This window comes from Oryctolagus cuniculus, chromosome 4, assembly GCF_964237555.1.
Source record: "Oryctolagus cuniculus chromosome 4, mOryCun1.1, whole genome shotgun sequence".
NCBI lineage: Eukaryota > Metazoa > Chordata > Mammalia > Lagomorpha > Leporidae > Oryctolagus > Oryctolagus cuniculus.
In genome coordinates, this window is record NC_091435.1 from 92,679,908 (window position 1) to 92,689,216 (window position 9,309).

Below are 9,309 nucleotides of genomic sequence, written 5' to 3' on the forward strand. Positions count from 1 at the left end.
CTCTCTTTTTCTCTCTCTCTCTCTGCCTCTCTGTAACTCTGCCTTTCAAATAAATAAATCTTAAAAGGGGAGGGGGAATATAGCCAGAATTCAATTCAAACTGAGCACTCTGGGGGCTGGCGCCATGGCACAGTAAGTTAATCCTCCGCCTATGGTGCTGGCATCCTATATGGGCACCAGTTCTAGTCCCGGCTGCTCCTCTTCCAATCCATCTCTCTGCTGTGGCTTGGGAAATCAGAAAATGGCCCAAGTGTTTAGGACCCTGCACCCACATGGGAGACCGGGAATAAACACCTGGTTCCTGGCTTTAGATCGGCACAGCTCCGGCCATTGCGGCCATTTGGGGAGTGAATCAGCAGATGAAAGACCTTTCTCTCTGTCTCTCCATCTCACTGTCTATAACTCTACCTCTCAAATAAATGAATAAAAATTCTTAACAAAAAAAAAAAAAAAACAAAACTAAGCACTCTGAAACAGGATGCAGGTATTTTAAGCAGGTGACTCAGCATTGTACCAAATATTTTTAAATATATATAAAGTTTGGTAAACGGTTGATGGAGCTGTGGCAGGGGAGCCCCTGGAAAGGAGAGAACTGCTGTGAGCAGAGTGCCTGGCCTGGAGGCCAGCAACACACAAACACCAAGGCACAATGGAAACGAACGCTGGCTGGAGACCAGTCCAGGAGTCCAAAAAAGGAGCTCACAGGAGTGATGTCAGAGAAGCCAAGCAAGGCCAAATCTTCAACAAGGGAGCAGGGAATAGCAGCAAATACCATGACGCAGTGAACTGGGCCCAAAGAGACAGGCTGGGAGCAGCGTCAAGGAGCAGGGGGGAGTCATGGAGGCGGCAGGATGGGGCAGGCCGAAAGGAGAAGAGTCAGATTTATACGCAGGGGCTCTTTCCCCCCATAGTAATGTAAGAATACACATCTATTTTGTGTATGCAATGGTTATTGCACCCTGTAAACATCCAGCCTGATTCTGTTTTCAAACGGCTTCTAACAACTCTTCTCCCCATGCTGGTTTTGTGAAAGCTCATTACTGTAAGACTTAATTTAAGGACAAATATGGGCTAGTCAACTTAGCAAGCTGTACGCTGGCCCCGGTAGGTTCAGAGTGCTTTCATAAAGCCTTCCCTGAACAGCTGGCACTGTTGAACAGCAGTAGCACGTTGCCTCGCCGGCTGTCACAGCACTGCTCATGCCCAGATGGAGAGCTGGCCGCGCTGTCCACAATGCCTTCCCGCGGGCTGCCTTCACCTTCCGTCTTGAGCTGGGCCGTTTCCACTGACGGTGCACCTTCCGTAGTCTCTGCTCTCTCTTGGCCAAAGACAGGCTTAGCGGACTCGCCGCTTTCTGCACGGCTTTCTGCCAGCGTGTTTCTCCCGGGATTCCACCAATCTCTTGGGGCTGTCCATCCAAAATAGGTGAGTTAGCCTGTGCCACCTCAGGGTGCTCTCGGCCTCTGCGTCCGCTGTGTCAAGTGCTTGCAGCAGCTCAGGGTTCTTGTTGCCAGTCTGAGATCTCAAGTCGACATCTCTGTCTCAGGACATCTCTTCCACCCTCTTAGGCTTTGTCTTAAGGGCCTCCCCTGTTCAAGGCAGCCGGTCTGGCCCCTATCATAGACACCTGCATCACAAGCTCTGGCACAGAGTCTGTAATCAATCTCTTTTAACGGCACGTGGCTGGAGCACCAAGGCAAGGGTCTCTCTCAGGCCCATCCAGGTGCCTTGGCACATTCACTGTTTCCAGCATCACAGCAGAAACACTTGCAATATATTTTTTTTATTTGACAGGTAGAGTTATAGACAGTGAGAGAGAGACAGAGAGAAAGGTCTTCCTTCCATTGGTTCACTCCCAAAATGGCTGCCACGACCGGCGCTGAGCCGATCCAAAGCCAGGAGCCAGGTGCTTCCTCCTGGTCTCCCATGCAGGTGCAGGGGCCCAAGCACCTGGGCCATCCTCCACTGCCCTCCTGGGCCACAGCAGAGAGATGGACTGGAAGAGGAGCAACTGGGATTAGAACCCGGCGCCCATATGGGATGCCGGTGCCACAGGTGGAGGATTAACCAAGTGAGCCACGGCGCCGGCCTCGAAACACTCGCAATTTTAACTCCATCTTCTACAAATTCCGAAGCCCTCTTCTGTGAGCGAGGAAAAAAAGAGAAGTAAAAAGCTGAAAATTCAGGAAACAGGGGTATAAACCATAGAAGAAGATCCCCCCCCACCCAGAGAATGCCAGAGAATGGAATGTATTGGGATCCAGTAGACAGTGGGGGGGTACAAGGTAGGAGCTGTGGGCCATGGCCATTTGCTGGGTGAGGGGCTTGAGAAGATATTTACATTACGTGTGCCTTGGTTCCCTCTTCAGAAAATACGGAGAGCAATCATACGTAAAGATCTGGGTAAGAAGACAGCCTGAGTTAACACTCATCAAGAATTTAAAACAGTGCCTGGCAAATGAAGTGCCCAGCCTTCACTGCTACTGCTGAGGCTGAGGGAGGGGGGAAATGATGGCATCCAAAGCCCAGCAAAGTGGCTAAGCTGGGGGGACGGGTGGAGAGAGTGCCTGCCTGACATCCCCCCACCCCAACTTCTCTGAAGGAGATGTGACTTAACAGGTGGTCCTGCTGGGGTTTAGGGAGAGTGGCATAATTCTAATGTGACAGGTGGTGAATACAAACACAAAATTGTTTTTACAATGACTGTCTTCAACCACACTTTCTGGCTTCTTAAAAGATAGTTTAAAATTTCAAACTCGGGGTCAGAGTTGTGACACCATGATTTAAGCTGACATTTGTGACACCAGCAGCCCGTATCTGAGTGCCTGTTTCATTCCCAGTTGCTCTGCTCTGCTTCCAGTCCGGCTCCCTGCTAATGTACCTGGGCAGGCAGCAGCAGATGATCCAAGTGCTTGGGCTCCTGCCACCCATGGAGGTGACCAAGATAGAGTTCCTGGCTCCTGGCTTCAGCCTGGCCAAGCCATTTAAGAAGTGAATCAGCGAGTTGAATCTCAATCTCTCTCTCAATCTCTCTCTCTCTCTCTCTCTTTTTCTCTCACTCTCCCTTTGGCTCTACTTGCAAACAATAAATAAATCTTTTAAAATAATGATACAAAATTTCAAACTTATAAAAACAATCTGCAACTGGGATTCTGATGTTCAGCTCTTCCAGTGAGGGGAGGACAGGAGGAAGTGAAGGGAGCAAATGTCCCTTTCTCTAAGCAGCCATTGTTACTTACCATCTCTCTGGCAGGTCGCTGCATGATACTAGCAAACTGGTACAAGCTGGCCCTCTTGTCCTCTAGGTAGCAGGTGCCCAAGAACAGAGCGTGCCAAGGCTCCTGTGAGAACCCTCGTGAGGGCTCTCAGATGGGAGAGGTTGCTTAGATCTTCAACCCCCTGGCCTCCACTACTCCACCTAAGGCAGCAGCCCCTGTACTTGGTGACCTGGCCCCGTGCACTGCTGCTTATCAGCAAGGCACAGGCACTTGATTCTCAGCACTGTGGGCAGGATGCTTGTGGGGAACAGGGTCCCTCTCCCGCAACATGGCGGGGCGCCCAGGAGACAAATAAGTACTGAGACTGTGGACTGAAACTAACTCTATGCGTCTGATCTCCCACCATATGGCGCTGAGAGGGAGTAAACCAATCTTACACAGCTGCTTTGTCGATTGGCTGATTCCTGATTCAGCCTCTGATGGGAGGCTCAGCGTGTGGAGAGAGAACGCTGGCAGAGCACGGATTGGTGGGAGAGAACTATAAAAGGGGGAGAGAGACAACATGCGGGGGCCCCCTGAGAGAGTCGGTCAGAGAGCTGGTTGGTGTGGGTTGGTGCCGCTCCTCCATGAAAGCAGGGGGAGTGGCGGGGGTGCCGCTCCTCCGTGGAGGCGGGGGAGCGGCAGCAAATCCGGGAAGGACTGGGGAAAGAAAACAGCGTCTGGTCCGGTGTCGTTCCTCCGCGAGTGGGGGAGCGACAGATGCTCTGCTGTTTTCCTTGATAATTCCCCATCTCTCGAGCCCCCACATCTCCCCTGGCTGTGTGGAAAGGGTGTGAAGGTGGTGTTTCAGGGCCTGTGTGCAGTAGCGGGCAGGGCTGGATTTGTCAGCTCCTCCTACTAAACCCCAGGAAGGTGGCCATACCTTAGAAGAAGCAGTCCTAGGATCTACGGCTTTGCTCTGTTGGTCCTGGTACTGGAGCAACCGCAGACAAGTCCCCTCAACCTGCTAGACAGCCACAGTGAGAAGTCAGAGTGTTGTTGGCTGAGCCCAGAGCTGCAAGACACAAGCTTAGGGGCGGGCACTGTGGTATAGCAGGCTAAGCCTCTGCCTGTGGTGCCAGCATCCCATATGGGCACCAATTCCTGTCATGGATGCTCTTCTTCTGTAGGACCCCAAAAGCGGTGTCCTTTTGTGACGACCCCAGAAACACAGACTCCAGACCAGACGATGCAAAAGGCAGGAGGCAATTTTATTTCATTTGCGCAAATGGGCCCCCTACTGCTGCAAGCAGCGAGCAAGAGAGAGGAGCCCCGAACAATCATTTTACACAGTTTTTAAAGGGCAAGACCACAAAATTAACATACTATAGGGTGGCGTAAGTTTATTGGGCAACTACAAGGGGAGGAGGTCGTCGAGGAGGAGGAGAAATAGGGGGCTACGTGCCCTACGTGTCTAAGCTTGGATATGGGGAGGGGGTCCTTGAAGAGCAGAAAGGGGTGGCTACGTGCCCCTACGTGTCTCGCGGTTTCTTTGTTAAGCTTGAACAAGCACAGGGGAGGGGGCTTAGGTGCGTACCAGGATGTTCTGTCGCCCTTATCTCTGGGTAGTAGCCCTTATCTCAGGGTAGTAGCCCTTATCTCTGGCTAGTAGCTATCTGCTTTCTCTGTGAACTTAGTTTACTCCCCATTTCCCAGGACTGTTTTATTAAGGCCATTTTATGGCGGCTCTCGGCCGCTCCTTTCACTTCCATTTATTTATTTATTTATTTATTTATTTATTTTTGGACAGACAGAGTTAGTGAGAGAGAGAGAGAGACAGAGAGAAAGGTCTTCCTTTTTCCATTGGTTCATTCCCCAAATGGCCACTACAGCTGGCACAATGCGCCAATCCAAAGTCAGGAGCCAGGTGCTTCTTCCTGGTCTCCCATGCGGGTGCAGGGCTCAAGCACTTGGGCCATCCTCCACTGCACTCCCGGGCCACAGCAGAGAGCTGGACTGGAAGAGGAGCAGAACCGGCGTCCCAACTGGGACTAGAACCCGGAGTGCTGGTGCCACAGACGGAGGATTAGCCTAGTGAGCCATGGCACCAGCCTGTTCCTCTTCCTATCCTGCTCTATGCTATGGCCTGGAAAAGAAGTAGAAGATGGCTCAACTCCTTGGACCCCTAAACCCACGTGGGAGACCAGGAAGAAGCTCCTGGCTCCTGGCTGTGGATCAGACCAGCTCCAGCTTTTGCAGCCATTTAGGGAGTGAACCAGTGAATGGAAGATTTTTCTCTCTGTCTCTCCCGCTCTCTGTCTGTAATTCTACTTCTAAAATAAAATAAAATAAAATAATAACAAAATAAAATAAAACACACAAGCTTAGGGAGGCCAAAGGGAGACTAGATTCCAAGGAGGCAACATTCAAGCGTGTTTGGCCTGATCCTGAGGTTTACAGGGGTCTTAGATTCTGGACAGAGGCCAGAGGAACTCAGGAGAGTGTGATGGAGAAGAGAGCAGTCTGCCACACCCGCAAAGGATGCCTTTTCAAGATGGGGAAGTGGAGGGAGCAGTCAGGCCAGCTGGGGTTGTCCCTGTTATCTCAGAGCCTGCAGGCTATGGGTTGGTTCCTCTGGCAGTTTAGCAGAAAAAGAGTCCCTCTGCCTGGGCCACATTCACACCAATGCAGGGCGTCAGGGCTGAGCTAGAATGATCTATGCTCATTGTGTCAGGGCGAAATGGCAGCAAGGAGGTGGCCTCGGCTCTTTGACGCAAAAGAATTATCATGCGGACACGCAGTGAAAGTAAAGTAGGTTTTATTTAGGTTGGAAACCTCCTGCAGAGTGGCAAAGAGGAGGTTCCAAGAGAGGAAGACTCACAGGGCAGGCGGTAAAGAGGTTTTTAAGTATAATCTTGTGGACAAAACTGTCAATCAAGGAGGTGGGGACCAACTCAACAAAAGACCTGATTTACAATTCTCCACCCTGTCTAGCATGCTTAGGATAAAAAACCGTGGTGGTGGTGGTGGTGGGGAATCACCACTCCCTTGCTATTTTCATGGTAAATTTGCAAATTGGAGATTGTTAAGGAAGCAGGACACTTTGACCTGCTAAAGATAACCTTTTTTGGAGGGAAGCAGGCACCTAGCAATTCCAAATTTCTAACTGGGGACCACCCTGACTGCCTATTACCCAATTAACTCCTCACAACTGTAGCATGCCAAATGACACATTGGACCATAAGAAGGGAGAAAAAGGGTGACAGCTAGATCCTGGGAAAACTTACCTACTTCCCAGAGAAAGCATGAGTTATTCATCTCCTTTATTAAAATGTCCCTCTCCTTTGATTAGACCCACGCACTGTGAAACTCAGACAGATCCAGCGCCCTCTGAGTGAGTTTGCAGTCTCACCATGGAGTATGTGCTTTTGCTTTCTGGGTACGACCCTTGCCACTCTGTTCTCCCACTTGCTCTCCGATCGTTTCTTGAGACAAAGAACCGGGGTTCTGGGCAGCTGGCACCCGCGGTCCTGCCCCCATCCTGAAGGCCTGTGGTGTGCAGAGCAGCACTGGCCTCTCCCTGCTACAGCTGTGCCCTGCCCACCAGTGGGAACACCTCTTCCTCAAGCGAGGGGCCGGAGCTGCCTGAGCTCAGCTCTGCAGAGCCACCACAGGGGTATCTGGAGCTGGTGCGCCCCAGGCCCTGACTGTCTCTGGCCGACTTCTCCAGAAACAGACAGTGAAAAGCTGGTTTGAGGAAGCAGTGTTTCTTAGGGATGAACACCTCTCCGAGCAAGAGGATCAGGCCCAGGATCCGCTGGAACTGTGATGCAAGGCTGGCAAAGCCTCAGAAGCCTGTCACACAGGAGCCAGGAGCTCCTCTGGATCTCCCACGCAGGTGCAGGGGCCCAAGCACTTGAGCCATCTTCTACTGATTTCTCAGGCCATAGCAAAGAGCTGGATCAGAAGAGGAGCTGCTGGGAGATGAATTGGTGCAGCAGGTGGGGGCTTAGCCCACTTTGCCACAGTGCTGGCCCCAGCGTGGTTACTCTTAAGGCTGGTGACTAGAAGGAGGTACATAGTACATCTGGGAGGCGGGAAATGTTCTATTTTTTTTTTTTTATCTGGATGTGTGTTCTGAAGGAGTGTTCACGTTGTACAACTCGTTGATTTCATTTATGATTTCAATTTTAAAGCTGTTATACTTTAATAAAGGTTTAAAAGTATTTTCATCTCAAAAAAAAAAAAAAAAAAAAAAGAAGCCTGTCACAGAGATGTGGAGAGAGGACCTCCCGTTAGCATCAGGTGTCACGGGCCCAGCCTTTGCGCCACAGCTTCGCTCAGTCACTGGACACAGGCTGCCCCAGGAAGGGCACGGCCATCTGTGAGGCCATGCTACAGCTAAGGCAAAGTCTGAAAGAGCGGACCCGAGGCCTTGCTGCCACTGCTCGGCATCTCTCCCTAGAAGGAGGAACTAGCCACAGCACCTCCGCAGCCTCTGCCCACACGGCCCCTCCGGGGGCTCCTCCGGCCTGCTCCTCCCAGGCTGCTGCACCCACACCGCGGCCTCTGACAGCCCTGGGCAGGCTTGCCAGCAGGGCATTGCAGAAGGAAGCAGGAAGAAGAGCAGACTTTGGAAATGCTATTTATCTGTAATCGTAGCCCCAGGCATCCATAATTAAGCCAGTGAATTTTCTTCCAGAGAAATTGCATAATGCCTTCCTTGATGAAAGACATTTGAGGGATTTTTCTGCTGTGCTACGTTGTGTCTGATTCCCACCCCTATATTAAATAATCTGAAGTCAAGAGTAGTAAACCATGACGAATACAGGGGCCGCAGATTCTTGGCCACCCCCTTGCTCACACAGAGAGAACAACACTGACCAGGTTTGCCCTGGCCTGGAAGAATCTTGAAGTGAATTACAGCTGGTAGTTGAGGAGCAGTTTCCTTGCAAGTCTCCTTGAGGGTCGTCTGTGGAGTCCTTTGTCCAGCCAGGCGCCGCCTCGTGGCAGCTCCATTAAGATTTGTTGAATGGAACTTTGGCATAGCCGATTCTTATCTGAGACAGGCCCAGCTCTCAGTCAAAACACCCTCTTTCCCTTAAATTCCTCTGCAAAGGGGAGAACAGATTGCATTTTTAGGCAGGGGGCTACCATAGCTAGGCAGTTGAGACCCAGGGACAGAAGGAGGAAGACGTAGGCCCTTCCAGAAGCTCAATTCACGAGTCATAAACTCTGCAAAAGCCCGGGGGCTCTGGCTTAATTTTTGATACCCTGCTCTAGCTCCTAATAAACCTGCATTTGTAAAACGAGCATATTATTAAAACCTGAGTCACAAGGTATCATGAGGATCCTGGAGATAACAGACCAAGTGCCTAACAGCAGGCCTGGCCCTGGCGGTGAGATGACGATGAGATCAATGGAGGCTTCACTACCGAAAGCTTCTCTCCTTAGCAGTGAAAGGCAGCCATGTGTTTCCAGGGCTTCATTTGTTCAGTCAGTCAATCAACAGGCACCTTGGAGTGCCCGCTTCTTGCAGGGCACAGGGCTACGGAGTCGGAACTCATCTGTGAACAGCATAGGCAATGATTCTTGACCACATGGAGCTTGGTCTGAGTGGAGGAGGCAAGCAGGAAATAAAGACAAACAGGAAGTTGCAAGGTGGTGAGTCTGCAGAAAAATACCCAAAAGCAGAGCATTGGATGGGACGTGACTGAGGGAGTGAAGTGTTGGGGGGGGGGGGGTGGCGAGGAGGGCAGGTTACTCAAACAAGCACCATGGCCAAGGTGACTAGGTGTCTTAGAGGAAATGAATGAGCAAAATCCCGGAAGAGGGTGAATGACGGCCACTGCACATCTGGGTGTGGAGGAAGCCTCGGGCAGGGCCCAGCCCTGTGCAGTCTCTGCAGGACCCCAGAAGCCAGGGTGACTGGGCGAGTAGGCAAGGGGCAGGGGGCACAGAAGGGCCACTGCGACCATCCAAGGGGAGAGCCCGAGCAGAACTCCTCACCCTGCATCTGGTGGGTTGGCAGAAAGGAGTCGGCTCCAGGACGGCTGCCGCAGTGCTCCACCGGACAAGTCCCAACAGCTTGCGGCCGGGGTTTGTGTAAAAC

At 51.5% G+C, this 9,309-nt stretch overlaps 1 long non-coding RNA gene across 1 annotated transcript; it reads right to left on the reverse strand.

The window, feature by feature from the left end:
- Positions 1 to 1,762: 1,762 nt before the first annotated feature.
- On the reverse strand, positions 1,763 to 7,423 carry LOC127482909 (uncharacterized). Its single transcript, XR_007908825.2, has 2 exons — positions 3,240 to 7,423; positions 1,763 to 2,142 (listed from the first exon to the last, which is right to left on the reverse strand). It is a non-coding gene; the product is annotated as an uncharacterized lncRNA (long non-coding RNA).
- Between the last annotated feature and the right edge of the window lie 1,886 nt (positions 7,424 to 9,309).